Below are 16,637 nucleotides of genomic sequence, written 5' to 3' on the forward strand. Positions count from 1 at the left end.
CCATACACACCCACTTTCACCTTCATTATCACATTCAATCTTCCCCACAAGCCTGACCAGTCTTATCACCTGTGATTTAGATGATGAAACTGAGGCTCAGAGAAGCTAAGTTTGCAAGGCTGGCTGGAGACAGAAGCAGGATGCAAACCCAGGACTTTCTTAGGACCAGTCCAGGGCTCTTCAGTTTTCCGATTCAGGACCAGACACAGTCACCCTAAAGCATAGCATAAAGACATTCACCCCAAATCTGCCTGGAGAGGCTGCCAGTGGCACAAACATCTCCACCTTGGTTCTGGGGACAAAGGAGGCACACGTGGGGATAAAGCACATAACATGACCTAGAATCATAGGACCATAACCGTTCAAGAACTTTGGGAAGGAGAGGGTTTTTCGATTTTCCCCTTATTTTCTTCCTGAACTTTACATTCCTACTCAAAACACAAGTCATTTGGATCAGCTATATTTATACTAAATATAAACACAAATGTTCAACCATGGTATAGTTCAGTTGGCAGTAATTTCTCTACAATATCAAGCCTGCAAACAACTAGAGTTTTAGGGGCCCAACATAAACACACACACACACAAGCACACACATGCCTCTCTGTGACAACTCTAGTCTCTCAAAGCCACACACCACATCAATAAAAGACAAAAACCACATAATCATCTCAATAGATGCAGAAAAAGCATTTGATAAAATTCAACATCCATCATGATAAAAACCCTTACAAAAGTGGTTATAGAGGGAACATATCTCAACATAATGAAAGCTATTTATGACAAACCCACAGACAATATAATACTCAATAGTGAAAAGCTGAAAGCCTTCCCGCTAAAGTCTGGAACAAGATAAGGATGCCCACTCTCACCACTTATATTCAACATAGTATTGGAAGACATAGCCACAGCAATCAGACAAGAAAAAGAAATAAAAGATATTCAAATTGGTACAGAAGAGGTAAAATTGTCATTATATGCAGATGACATGATACTATATATAGAAAACCCTAAAGACTCCACACCAAGACTACTAGAACTGATAGATGAATTCAGCAAGAGAGCAGGACAAGATTAACATACAGAACTCAGTTGCATTTCTTTACACTAACAATGAAATATCACAAAGGGAATGTAAACGAACAATCCCTTTTAAAATCACATTTAAAAAAAGGAAAATACTTATGAATAAATCTCACCAAGAAAGTGAAAGACTTTTATCCTGAGAACTACAAAATGTTAGTAAAGGAAACTGAAGATGATTCAAAGAAATGGAAAGATATCTCCTCCTCAAACCACAACTTTGTAGGAGAGGGAGGTCCAGCCTCCACCCCAAATGTGAGCCAGATCTTTAGACTTGGTTTGGCCTAGTGAAACATCCCCACCCAGGAAACCTCACAACAAAACCCACCAACCAAAACAGCTAGCAAGGAAAACAGATGCAGAGTGAGCTGCCCAGATCCCTCCAGTTGCTTTATTCTAATGAGGTCACCTGGGACCCCAGCCTAAATAGGACCCAGTCTCAGGGGCACTTGAGAAACTATGCATGTGACCCCTCTAGGGCAGGATTCCAAACCTAGGGAGCTTGCCGAGGAGCAGTTTGTAGGAACCATGCTGACCTTTTTGACCTCACCTCAGAAGGTGGTGTCTACATTCTCAACCCAGAGCACCCCAGCAGACTGGAATTCATTGGAAGGCAGCTTTGAATGTTCCTACAAGTTTCTGGCTTTAAAAAGGGAACCCCTCTCCATTCTCCTGTAATTTGGCAAAATGGGATCTCTTCCAGCCCCTTTATATATTCCAATCCAGTTCTTTCCTTTTTTCTGATGGGTGAGTCTAAACCCTTCCTACACTATCCTCAGTGGATTTTCCTCCCTCTGTCTAATCCCTGCTTATTCCTCTGGCTCTTCTGCCAACAGGTGCAATCTGCTCTTTTGAGGTGTCACAGCCAGGATTTAGGGTTTGCGTTGAGAGACATAGAGGGAAATTCCCAGCTAATTCCATTGAAATGGCCCTTTATCTTCTGGCTTATGTAGCAGCCAGCCTCCAAGGTGGCCATACAATGGCTCCGCCCCTGACATTCACACCCTTGTATAGTCCCTTCCCACCATGGGCTGATCTGTGTGATCAGTAGGGCATTGTGGACATGATGGAATGTAACTTCAGAAGCTAGGTCATAAAAGACTGCAGCCTTCACCTAGAATAACTACTAGAATAATTTGGCAGAGTTCCAAACAGTTCTCTGTCCTCGGTCCTCTAGGATCGCTTGCTCTGGCAGAAGCCAGCTGCTGTGTTGTGAGAATACTCAAGCTGCCCTATGGAGAAGGCCATGTGGTAATGAATTGAGGCTTTCTGCTAACAGCCAGCATGAACTTGCCACCCATGTGAAAGAGCCAACGTGGAAGTGGATCCTCTAGCCCCCATCATGGCTTCAAATGACTGCAGCCCTGACTGACATCTTGATCCTGCCACCTTATGAGAGACCAGAGACAGAACTACCCAGCTACGCTACTCCCAAATTCCTGGCCAACAGAAAAATGTGAGATAATAAGTGTTTACTGTTTTATTATTATTATTATTATTATTAGTGCTTACTGTGTTAAGTCAGTAAGTTTGGGGGGTAATCTGTTACACAACATTAGATAACTAATACAGTTAATAATATTATACACCAAAGCAAAAGGGGACAGAGTACAGAGGACCGTTTGGAACTCTGCCAAATTATGCTCCTTCTGGTGGGATGCCCAGGCCTCCGTGGTCCCAGTGATGGGCACATGACCCCTGCTTGGCACATCGTACTCTGTCTCCTTGGCTCCTTTCTAACTGAAGCTTCTGGAAGTCTGAGTTGAAGTTCTTCTTTCTCTTGCAAATGAAAGAGTCCTGAGATAAGAGGATCTCACGTGGAGAAAAGCGGCACAAAGTAGAAAGATGAGAACGTTCAAGGGCTCTGTACTTCAGCTCAATCAAAGAGTAACAAGGAAGGGCTTCCCTGGTGGCGCAGTGGTTGAGAGTCTGCCTACCAATGCTGGAGGCACGGGTTCATGCCCCGGTCTGGGAGGATCCCACATCCCACATCCCACATCCCACATCCCACATGCCACGAAGCGGCTGGGCCCATGAGCCATGGCCATTGAGCCTGCGCGTCCGGAACCTGTGCTCCGCAACGGGAGAGGCCACTGTTGTGAGAGGCCCGCGTACCGAAGGAAAAAAAAAAAGTAATAAGGAAAAAGTTCCTAGTAACTGGAATGTGCATTTCCTTAACTATTTTTGGTATGAATTCCTATGCCCTACTCTTTTGAAGGGAGAGGGTGACACTATTTGCTTCCACCTATTTAATTAAATGGATCAAATTCAGTATTGGATTTTATGGAGCTGCATTTTTTTCTCCTACAATTAAGGAAAAGAGGAAAAAGTTTGTCTCCGTGTTCTGCGTATGGAAATAGATAGCTAAGGGGGGCGGGGGCGCAAGAGTTGGAGAAAGTACGGTCCCTCTCTTTCAATAACTTACATCTAAATAGACAATCACCTCTACTGGGAAGAAATGCTACAATTGCTAGGGCACAAGGCACATGCTGTCACAGCTTCTGAAGTCATCTGGCCAGACCTTCCAATCTGAGTCTGAAATAAACTCTGGCTGTAAACTTCTAGGGGAGGAACGCTGTAAAACCCACATTTGCCAGCAACTTCTTAAATCAGTTGCTATTGCCATGTTATTGAATGTTGAAAACCATGGTAGCATTCGAATATTTAGAAAACTGCAGCAGGAAACTCATGGTACTAGTGAATGGTTTTGATTTTTTTTTCTTACAGTATTTCTTTTTCCTTTTTGAAAAAATTGAGATATAATTTACATACTATAAAACTCACCATTTAAAGTATACAATTCAGTGTTTTTTGTATGTTTGTTTGTTTGTTTGTTTTTGCTGTGTTCGGTCTTCGTTTCTGTGCGAGGGCTTTCTCTAGTTGTGGCAAGCGGGGGCCACTCTTCATCGCAGTGCACAGGCCTCTCACTATCGCGGCCTCTCCTGTTACGGAGCACAGGCTCCACATGTGCAGCCTCAGTAGTTGTGGCTCACGGGCCCTGGCGCTCCACGGCATGTGGGATCCTCCCAGACCAGGCTCGAACCCGTGTCCCCTGCATTAGCAGGCAGATTCTCAACCACTGCGCCACCAGGGAAACCCCCAATTCAGTGTTTTTTAGTACAAGGTTGTGCAACCATCACCACTATCTAATTCCAGAACATTTTCATCACCCCCCAAAAAGCCCAGTAGCTCAAACTACTAGGTATAAAATAAGCTAGGATATATTGTACAACACAGGGAATATAGCCAATATTTTATAATAACTATAAATGGAGTATAACCTTTTAAAAATTGTGTATCACTATATTGTACACCTGTAACTTATATAATATTGTAATCAACTATACTTCAATTAAAAAAGGAGACAAATATAGTTATCTTACCTTTAACATCCCATTTGTCCTAAATATTGGACTAAACCCAAAGAAGAGGTAGAAAACATCAAACAGCATTACTAATGCGATATCCAACTGTTGGAAGAACGCATTCACAATTATGTTGTTTCCATGCTTTTTTGGATGTGAATTAATTTATACCAATGTATGTAAAACCTGACCAGTCACCATAAATTATTTGTTGTTTAATACAAAATTACGTTCAGTTAAATATGCACGGTGTCACTGAAAGTTGTATTAGCACCATGAAAACAAGTATACTATTTCGTAGCCTACTTCCAATGAATTTCATTTCCAACTTCATGCATCTGATCTCTCCTTAGGCACTGCATTTTCTGGGATTTTTGTTGAGCTGTCACATATATGTCAGAGATGGCATGGTTGCTAATGTTAAAATACATTTTAATAGTGTTTTAAACTTGGGGCTCTTGGACTGAAAATCAAATCCATTTTTTATTTTATTTGAAACCATTGGACATTCATTGCATGATATATTTTTATGTTTCAACCAATTCTCCAGCGTTCAGGGCTGATTATATTGTTGGAGGTTCATCCAAGACTCCTCAGTTCTTTCTACTGCTGTCTGCTTTGGACCATATTGCTAACGATAAACTGCTGTGAATGTGTCTGTCAGAGACTGTGCAGGCTAAGAGAGAGAAGAGGAAAGAAATCAGTCCCATTTACAATTAATCAGCAGCTCGAATGGGAGAAGGTATTAAAAGTACTGTTATAGGGCTTCCCTGGTGGCACAGTGGTTGAGAGTCCGCCTGCCGATGCAGGGGACACGGGTTCGTGCCCCGGTTTGGGAAGATCCCACATGCCGTGGAGCGGCTGGGCCCGTGAGCCATGGCCGCTGACCCTGCGCGTCCGGAGCCTGTGCTCAGCAACGGGAGAGGCCATAACAGTGAGAGGCCCGCGTACCGCAAAAAAAAAAAAAAAAAAAAAAAGTACTATAATTTGTCATGTATTTAAATTATTCTGGCCTTCTCTTACCCTGGTAATTGTGAAATGACAACGACACACTTGCATACTTTCCCAACTGCAATGATAACAATACAAAATTCTTTTATGTAAAGAAAACAAAACCAAAAACCTATACCTGCTAGAAATCACTTCCATCCCTCCCTCCCTCCCTCCCCTCAGCCCCTGGCAACTGTTAATCTACCTTCTGTCTCTACAGATTTTTCTATTCTGGACATTTCATATAAATGGATTCATACAATATGTGGTGTTTTCTGACTGGCTCCTTTCATATAACATGTTTTCAAGGTCCATCCACGTTGTAGGAGGGATTAGTTCTTTGTTTCTTTTTGTTGCTGAACAAGATTTCCTTTACGTGGATATACTACATTGTGTTGTCCATTCATCAGCTGATGGACACTTGGGTTGTTTGCAGTGAACAGTTTTGAGGGAAGCCTGATCTACGTTGAGTCCAAAATGATCATAAATGTTATTTCCTGTCCCCTCTCTCCTTGCCATAGAACTCCCCCAGGAAGTGGTATACTCTGTTGCTGCAGTGCAGTGTTCAACACGTATATTGTGTTCTGTAAGCATGAAATCAGCTACATAGCTCTGCACTGATCACAGGAAGCCCCACGTCATGAAATTCCCCCACTGGGCATTTTTCTTGGTGTTCAGCCAGTGTAGCTATTATTGCAAGCCTACCCCAGTGAGCTTGTGAGAATTCCCTCCCAGCCCTGGGTCCTGCAGAGAAAGCCCTTGGCAACCTCCCGTTTCCAAACTTATTGATAGCAGATGTTTTGAACCCAGTTTTGAAAGCAAATGTTTTGAAAGCAAATGATTGCCCTGCCCCAGCCTAGAGATGGAGTAGATGACCATCCTTGATTGGCTACATGTGGAGAGGAAGCAGGGCTGTGCGTGAGAAGGAGAGCAAAGATGATGACCAGGAAGGAGTTCTTTTAAGAAGCCACATTACTCATTCAGTCTGTAAGTATTCAGCCCTTCTGTGGCCCTGTCCCTGCACGAGGCACTGTTGGGGAGAGCATATATCACTTCCTTTGAAAGACTTTATGACCTGGATAGGGAGGCTATGAAATATCGCAGTAAAAGATGTCCAAGGACTTCCCTGGTGGCGCAGTGGTTGAGAGTCTGCCTGCTAATGCAGGGGACACGGGTTCGAGCCCTGGTCTGGGAGGATCTCACGTGCCGCGGAGCAACTAGGCCCGTGAGCCACGGCTGCTGAGCCTGCGCGTCTGGAGCCTGTGCTTCGCAACAACAGAGGCCGCAATAGCGAGAGGCCCGCGCACCGCGATGAGTGGCCCCCGCTTGCCGCAACTAGAGAAAGCCCTCGCACAGAAACGAAGACCCAACACAGCCATAAAGAAACAAAGAAAGAAAGATGACCAAGAAGCCCCAGCTTCTATAATATAGACAGGAAAACTGCTTTGCACACACACACAAAAGAAGTGAATATTATGCCAGCGAACCAAAAGTCTGAACCCTTGAAAGGGAAGATAACTGCTAATAAGAGAAGTATAAAGAAACTACACCTCTGCTTCATTTACTAGGTGATTATTAAGAAACTAGAAAAAGCTGGGTATGCCATTTATTAAGCTATTACCTCTCAGCTCCCCACGCAGCCTTTATACTCCACCTGTGATGCTGGCTGGGCTGTATACAAGCACTCTTAGCCATCTGCTCCTGATCGCCTCTACTAGTAGCCGGTAATTGCAGGCACCTGCAAGGCTGGAGCAGGGACATGGGATTTGCTCCTTCCTGTTTGCTACCTGTTCCTGACAGCGTCACCCCAGCAATGCATCTTCACCTGGCAGTGGCAGTTCCTTCCAAGAAGCAGCAGAGTCACCTTCATTGCACTCCCCTCAGAGGCACTGGCAGGGTTCGGACTGCAGCCCCTCCTCAGAGGCTAAGTTCCAGCTCCATAGAACCCCTCCTCCATGTTCTATGTTTTTGTAATCCCAACCTCTTTGCTCTGTCCCCTCAGCCCAGCGGTGGCAGGAGCTCCCCACAGTTCTTACATCTGTGATTAGCTGGTATTTTCTTTTTGCCTTGTCAGTTACCTTTTTACAACTAGTCAACAATGATTTATTCTGAACTCTGTTGAAATAAATGGGATGGTTTCCATCTCCCGATGACCTCTGAACCCTGACTGACAGAGCGGAACCAGAGAAGCTGAGACAGATGCTTTTGACCAGGGATGATAATTTGTCTAATCCATATAACCAGTATCAAAAAATTAGAAAGTCCAAATTAATTCGGCTTTCCAAAGAAAACAAAAAAAAATAACTCCAAATCTTACCTAAAATGAGATGTACATTTACAGTACACTCCACATTGTGATGAAATCAGGATGAAGCATACAGCTGTTTTTAAACCAGAATTATCAAATCAGTCTTATCTCTTCCAGGATTCACCTCTATTAAGAGTATTGGTGGGCTTCCCTGGTGGCGCAGTGGTTGAAAGTCCGCCTGCCGATGCAGGGCCCGGGTCCGGGAGGATCCCACATGCCACGGAGCGGCTGAGCCCATGAGCCTTGGCTGCTGAGCCTGCGCGTCCGGAGCCTGTGCTCCGCAACCAGAGAGGCCACGGCAGTGAGAGGCCCACGTACCGCAAAAAAAAAAAAAAAAAAAAAAAAGGAGTGTGGCGAATGTGGATCCAGATATAATTCTGCATTCATGTATCAAATATTTAAAATACTTCATAGAAGTTTTCCTTAGTACTTTTTAAATGACTGTGTATTGACTATATTTTCTAATTTTCTGTATTAATATTCAAAATGCTTTGGCACTTGAGGCCTTGATCCTAGACAGACTGCCTCTCCCAGGACTAGCTAATTCCTAGAGAGCAAACACCCCCTCCTGCATTCACACCTTTGATATACAAATCAACCAGTCCAGAGCCCACACCCCCAACCATCTCTTTTATTCAATTGTCACACACCTAGTCAATATTCCCCTGGCACTAAGTCACCTCAGGGTTAGATACCAGGCAGCTAGGGACCACCTCTACAGCCCAGAGCCCACCAAAGTCGTTTATCTAATACTAAGCTTACTCAACATACCTACCCTGTTTCGCCCATTCCTTCCCATGAAAACCCCAATGAAGGCTCTGGGTCATGCTTCCTCCCTTCTGTCTCCTAATGGAGCCTGGGGCTTCCCCACATGGCCCTGCATGTCATGCGCTGCCTCTAGCTTCCGTGAGTATAAATTTCAACCCATGACAATCATTGCCGTGTTTGCCCCTCTTACCATACTTGATTGAAACAAATCCTCAGTGCATTTTTAGAACAGACTGCTAATTGTTAGCTTGATACCGATTTGCATTTCTTTTCCTTCTCTTGAGATCCCTATAATGAGCACAAATGACAGATTCCTATCATCTGTTAACCCAGCTTCCCCTAATGAAGCCAACTACAGATATACAGGGCTACAATTACAAACAGATGGTGGTAAATTGTCAATTCCTTTTCCTCTGTGGGGAGGGGCAAAGGTTTTTCTCATTTACAGATGCACAAACAAGAACCACAAGTGTCGGTACTACAACTTCAGCCATGGGTCAGACACAAATACCAACACTGACACATATGCATTCAGGAAAAAACAAACAAAAGTAAACTGCAGGTAAACAACCCTGAAAGTGCAGAGCTGGACAAAAAGAAAGCTGTAGGGCTACTACCTTCTCCCCATCCACTCTGGGGATCTTTCATGGTTCCATCCCACAAAATTCCTTAAACAAAGAAATGTTGACAGAAGCCTGCAAGCCCAGGTCTCTACCTCACCTTTGGAAGCTTCCACAGACTTTCCAGCACAAGCCATGGTACCACAGACCCTTACCCAAGCTTCTGTTAAGGAACCATTGGCTGAAACCGCCTGCCTTGGCCAGGCACGATGGTAACCACTTGCCTGAGTTGTCTCACACAGGAGGTCCTGATAAAGACCACGATGCTGCCATAGAAAACTAACCAGGAGAATTCCGGAGGGGCCAAAAGGAGGGAGGACATGTCAGCCATGTCTTGTAAAACTAACGTGGAAGCATTCGGGAGAGGCCAAAAGAAGGAGGGAGAAGACCATATGTCCTGCCAACCTCCCAGAAACCCTCAGGAATCCATCTTGGCTGAGAGATGAACACGCCACCAGGAAGAACCCTGAGTCAGATGGCCAGAGACAATCCAGAAACTTACCCCATTACCATAAACTCTGAGACTGCGAGCCATGTGGCAGAGCAGTTCTCCTGGGTTCCCTTACCCTGCTGCTCTCCGCCCGGTACCCCTTCCCAATAAAGTCTTTTGCTTTGTCAGTACATGTGTCTCCTTGGACAATTCATTTCTGAGTGTTAGACAAGAGCCCATTTTTGGGCCCTGGAAGGGGTCCCCCTTCCTGCAACACTTCCAGTCTGTAAGCTGGAAGATAGGCATTCAACCTCCAACCTCATCTACCAGGCCTTTTCTCTGGTCAGCACTTCTGGGGCCCAGACCTTTCAAATTCTCCTCTGAAAGCCAATAACTAGGTCCTACAAGTTTCCAGTGGGCAGATACACATGACTTTGAAAACCACATTTTCTGTTTCTAATTTTTGAAAGACAGACATCTTAACCACAACAGACAGATAGGTATGATCATCAGACTTGGATGCATAAGAGCTATGAAAATGAGTCAAATATGCCATATCCTGGCAAAAATTCGCTGGTTGGTTAAAGCAACTCTGACACAAGAATGCTGGGGAGGAACAAAGGATCTCAAAATTATATTTTCTGTGGGTTCTTCATCTAGGGGCTGCTCTCTACTTTAGGGAGTTCTTGGGAGGCAATAGGACCTCCCCAAACTGTGAAATTGTTAAAATAACAAGAACAATCAATTGTTCATCAAATGCAGTTATATTTCTTCAGAGAATCTGCTGACCCTCAGCTGGGCCTATTAGGGCATATTCTCATATGATATTAAAGGTCACACAAATATCTCTCTGCTTTATTTCCAAGTTTTGTATTATTTTTTCCTCAACAAAACTTCCTTTCTGGAGAGCAGAAGCAGCAACCACAAGGAAAAGCAAGTTCAGGTGCTGGATTTTCTGGTTCCTCAGAAATGAGAAAATATTAGCAGAAACATTAATAACATAGATGCTAAAAGTGTTCACAGGCTTTGAGTTCAAAATTCCACCTCCAAGAGCTTATTCTATGGAAGTATTCGGAGCTACTTGTACCCAAAGCTTCATGCCCAAAGATGTTTATCTCAGTGCCTTTGACCATAAAGAAAAACTGGGGACAGCCTAAAGGGTTCACTGATGATGTGTGGTAGAAGGCTTTGACTCCTTCAACACGTTCAATTTTATCCTGACCCCACTCCTTACCGACTGACTACGTGCCCTCAACTCCTAGCATTTACTTCCTGGTCTATAAAGTCAGGACTAACAATGGCCAGGCTTGGATTACCCAATATACAGATATGTTCAGGCACTGGTAAAGCAGGGGCACCAGAGACAATGCTTTCGAAGGAAAAAATAGCACTCAAATACTCAGAATAGGAAATGTACACTTTCTTACACTGATTTTGTGTTTTGTTTTTTAGTTTATGAATAATCTTTATTTAGGTTATCTTAGGCTCAAATTTTGGGGGTCTGCGAATTAAACTGACAAAAGATAGATTAGCAAGAGAAAAGATGGATTTTAATCACGTTTGTATGGGAGTTCACAAAGAAGTGTGGTTCAAAGAAGCAATTAGAATTTGGGGCTTATATACCATCTGTCAACGAAAAAATTAATCAGTCGATCTAAGAAAGAAATGGAAAATTTTATTTGGGCCAAACTGAGAATTATAACCCAGGTACAGCCTCTCAGAAAGCTCTGAGAACTGCTCCACCCATTAGAGGTCAAAGCACAGTTATATACTTTTTTGAGACAGAGGACCGTGCCCTAAATGATGTATTATTGACAGTTTACACAATCCAGATCTACATGTCCAAGAGTAGTGGGTCATGGGTCATGTGGCCCCTTACAAGATTAAGAAGGTTATCTCCTAAAAAATATTGACTCTTGATGACATTAAGAAGGAATGTTATATATACACTACCAAATGTAAAATAGATAGCTAGCAGGAAGCAGCCGCATAGCACAGGGAGATCAGCTCGGTGCTTTGTGACCACCTAGAGGGGTGGGATAGGGAGGGTGGGAGGGAGGGAGACGCAAGAGGGAGGGGATGTGGGGATATATGTATACGTATAGCTGATTCACTTTGTTATACAGCAGAAACTAACGCAACAATGTAAAGCAATTATACTACAATAAAGATGTTAAAAAAACTTTTAGGGCTTCCCTGGTGGCGCAGTGGTTGAGAGTCTGCCTGCCAATGCAGGGGACGCGGGTTCGAGCCCTAGTCTGGGAGGATCCCACATGCCGCGGAGCAACTAGGCCCGTGAGCCACACCACTGAGCCTGTGTGTCTGGAGCCTGTGCTCCACAACAAGAGAGGCCGCGATAGTGAGAGGCCGGCGCACCGCGATGAAGAGTGGCCCCTGCTTGCCGCAACTAGAGAAAGCCCTCGCACAGAAATGAAGACCCAACACAGCCAAAAATAAAAAAAAATTTTAAATTTTAAAAAATTAAAAAAAAACACTTTTATACAGTAAAAAAATAAAAAATTTAAAAAATAAGAAGGAATGTTATTTCCTAAGGAGGTCTGGTTAATGCAGATGCACAGTATATACTACAGGGGAGGGAGGAGGCCCAAATGGGCAAAGAAAAATTGTATGTTTAAATTTTTCTCGTCTTTATGAATTTTATTTCATCACATCTTAAGAGGTGAAGGGGAGAGGAAGAAGGGCACCAAATAAGAAAGATAAGTGGGCCCTTAAGGGTGGATGGGAGATACAATAGTTTTGTGACCATGTCTGTTTGGGCGTGGTGCTGACTTCTCTCAGATTAGAGCTGCTCCTAGAAAGGGGATTTATGACAATTGAGTTCTTTACAGTTCTTTTGGGAGGCTCTGCTTTTAGGCAGATAAGGGATTTCAAGAACTCAAAATATTCCCCTTCTAACTCCAAAAAAATGTTTATAACTTAGTTACAGAGGTTTAAAAGAGGACCCCATCCATCTTCTCATAGGCAAGCCTCCAGAGTCAGTGATTGGGTGTTACAGGGAAAAGCTACTTTAGAATTTGGGAATGAGGAAACAAAGATTGTTCCAGATGTTGAACTGAAAACGCTGTGACTAATGGATCAGAGAACAGATGTCACCGAAAAGAGGCTCAGCTGGCCGGCAGGACTTGACTGCAACCTGATTAAGTATATTAACATATGGAAAGAAAGAGTCACTTGGAAGGAGGGCTGAGCTACTCCCCTACTGCTTGCCTTTAAAGCAGACTTCCCACAAATGTTTATGAATTTGAATTGGAACGGAAATACAATTTACCTCCATGTATTATCCATCAGATGCCAGACACCGTGCTAGAAGTCTTTAGTACATTATCTTATTTGAGTCTCATGATAGCTGAAGCCAAGATTATTAACCCATTTAACAACTGTAGAGAGATGCGAGTGTTGCCCAAGTGATACCTCCAAGCTGTCAGGTGGCAGAGCTAAGACCAGACCTCAGAATCCAAGCTCCTGTCTTCCACGCTGCCCTCGTCCAGTCTCCATCCCAGGTATCCTTCGCCTGGACCTCGAGTGGTTTGCTTGGATGCCCCCACCCAAACTTCTGCTCATTTTGACAGTGAACCAAAGAAGTGGGAAGTAAATTCAGCTTTCCTGCCTCCCATTTGGGTGACCCACAAGAACACAAATCTTGTAGGGTTTTTAACATCCAAGCTGCCTAAAACCTCAGACATGTCAAACCCAAGCATCGCTGTGGAAGAGAACCAGAAGGTCCCTGTCTGAGCCCTGATTCTGCAAGCGATTGCCTGGGTGATATGAGACAAGTCGCTAAGCCTCTCTGGTCCTAATTTTCTCATTTTAAAATGAGAGCAGTAGACGAGCTCACGTCTGACCGGATCAGTATTATCATCCTGGGATTCTATAGTTTGATAAAACGGGTAAAAGTCTCCATAGAGGTAGAGGTTGCAAGGTGAGAGTCAGAATCCTCACTAAAGTGTTTCCAGTTCCAGTGATGGAGCTATTTTTAGATTTGATCTGGTTCTCTCATGCATGATACATGTTGTAGGATGGTTTTCTGGGTCAACCTTTCTCAAATAAACTGTCATGTAATCCATGACCGGGACAGTTGCCACGATACAGTAACAACTTTTCCCCACATTAGCACTGGCTGTTTTAAAATTGCTTTACCCCACTTACAGACCAGACTTCAAAGAACTGTGATGTAGGGGATCCAGTGTCTTGGTTTTGAAAGGGGTATCCTGGAGGGAGTGGTTCTAGTCTGTCATATGTGGAGTTTCTCCTCCAACCTTTATTCATGCATTCATTCAATAGTTTGTTTTTCTTGTGTGCCTACTTTGTGCCAGGAACTTAGAAAACGATAGTGAGCAGAAATAGACAGAACCTCTACCACCAAGAAGCTTACACTGGGCGAGAAGACATTAATCAGATAATCATACAAATTTTAATTGTGACTGTTAACATGTGCTACAAAGGAAAAGCACAGGATGCCCCGAGGGCCTAAAACTGGAAGGTCAGAGAAGGCTTCCTTTGGGAGGTGCTGTTTGAACTGAGTTCTAAGGATGAGCAGTGGTTAATAGGTGCCAAGAGAAGGGAAAAGCATTCCTGGAAAAGGAAAGAGGTCTTTAGAAGGAGGAATCATGAGACTAAAAGGAAGCCTGTATAGTGGAGTACAGAGAACAAGAGAGTGTCAGGGAGGAAAGACTCTTTGTCTACCCTCTTAGGATCTGTCATGGGGGGCTTGTGAATTAAACTAACAGACAAAAAACAAGTTAGCAGGAGAAAAGAAACCACTCATATGCACGATGGAGGTTACAAAAGAAATAGGTCAATAAATGGTTAAAGTTAGAGGCTTATGTTCCTAACTTAGTAGGGAAAAGGGCAGGGGAGAAAAGACCTCTATGGAAAGAACAAATGGGTTTCTTTAGAAAAGACAAATGGGTTTCTAGAAGAACAAATGGGATATAAAAAAGGTTGTGATACCATACACAAAAATAAGCTCAAAATGGATTAAAGACCTAAATGTAAGACCAGAAACTATCAAACTCTTAGAGGAAAACATAGGCAGAACACTCTGTGACATAAATCACAGCAAGATCCTTTTTGACCCACCTCCTAGAGAAATGGAAATAAAACCAAAAATAAAGAAATGGGACCTAATGAAACTTCAAAGCTTTTGCACAACAAAGGAAACCATAAACAAGACCAAAAGACAACCCTCAGAATGGGAGAAAATATTTGCAAATGAAGCAATTGACAAAGGATTAATCTCCAAAATTTACAAGCAGCTCATGCAGCTCAATAACAAAAAGACAAACGACCCAATCCAAAAATGGGCAGAAGACCTAAACAGACATTTCTCCAAAGAAGATATGCAGACTGCCAACAAACACATGAAAGGATGCTCAACATCATTAATCATTAGAGAAATGCAAATCAAAACTACAATGAGATATCATCTCACACCAGTGAGAATGGCCATCATCAAAAAATCTAGAAACAATAAATGCTGGAGAGGGTGTGGAGAAAAGGGAACCCTCTTGCACTGCTGGTGGGAATGTGAATTGGTACAGCCACTATGGAGAACAATATGGAGGTTCCTTAAAAAACTACAAATAGAACTACCATATGACCCAGCAATCCCACTACTGGGCATATACCCCGAGAAAACCATAATTCAAAAAGAGTCATGTACGAAAATGTTCATTGCAGCTCTATTTACAATAGCCAGGAGATGGAAGCAACCTAAATGTCCATTATCGGATGAATGGATAAAGAAGATGTGGCACATATATACAATGTAATATTACTCAGCCATAAAAAGAAATGAAATTGAGTTATCTGTAGTGAGGTGGATAGACCTAGAGTCTGTCATACAGAGTGAAGTAAGTCAGAAAGAGAAAGACAAATACCGTATGCTAACACATATATATGGAATTTAAGGGAAAAAAATGTCATGAAGAACCTAGGGGTAAGATGGGAGCAAAGACACAGACCTACTAGAGAATGGACTTGAGGATATGGGGAGGGGGAAGGGTAAGCTGGGACAAAGCAAGAGAGAGGCATGGACATATATACACTACCAAACGTAAGGTAGATAGCTAGTGGGAAGCAGCCACATAGCACAGGGAGATCAGCTCGGTGCTTTGTGACCACCTAGAGGGGTGGGATAGGGAGGGTGGGAGGGAGGGAGATGCAAGAGGGAAGAGATATGGGAACATATGTATATGTATAACTGATTCACTTTGTTATAAAGCAGAAACCAACACACCATTGTAAAGCAATTATACCCCAATAAAGATGTTAAAAAAAAAAAAAGAGGTTGTGATAATGGTTGTTCATTCGGGTACAAGTGGTCTAACTTCTTCATGGTCATAAAACTCCCCCAGAGAGGGGATTATAGTAGGTTTACTCTTGGTCTCCTTCTTGGGAGTAAAGCCACCCTGAAGAAGGAATATGGGGCAGACTTATTTCCCAGAAGTTTCTGCTTTTAGTCAGATAAGGGAAGCTCCGAGAAAGCTTCTTTCTACATCTGTTGAATCCCTAATGTCTTCACCTTAAAATAATCTTCATACCAACTCTGGGGTCCAAGGTGGGTCCCCACAGGAGACTGCTGCAAGGTTATGCCAGAGAGGTAGCAGGGGCTAGATAACGCACAACACGGTAGGCTATGTTAATTTCATCCTTTTCCTTAGAGCAGTGGGAAGAATTGAAGGATTATAAGCAGAGAAAACTACAGGATTCGATTTGCATTTGTTGAACTTGGGGTGCATTTAAGAACTCCAAGAATTGATGATGAATAGGCAGCTAGCTGTATGTACCAATTTGGAACTCAGAGGAGGGCTCTAAAGACCTTCGTATGAGTCATCTACGTATAGATGGTAATTACAGACCAGCGTGTGGAGATCACCTAAGGAGAGAATGTATAGGAACATAATGTTCCTTCCCACCCACCTGTAAATGAAAGAAAGAAAAAAGGTTGGGGGCGGGGGAAGGAGAGTGAGAGGAAGGAAGGAAGGAAGGAAAGAAAGAAAGAAAAGAAAGGGAAAGGAAAGAGAAGAAAAGAAAAAGGAAAAGTTGTAGGG

This window comes from Lipotes vexillifer, unplaced genomic scaffold (genome assembly GCF_000442215.2).
Source record: "Lipotes vexillifer unplaced genomic scaffold, Lipotes_vexillifer_v1.1 scaffold666, whole genome shotgun sequence".
Lineage (NCBI taxonomy): Eukaryota > Metazoa > Chordata > Mammalia > Artiodactyla > Lipotidae > Lipotes > Lipotes vexillifer.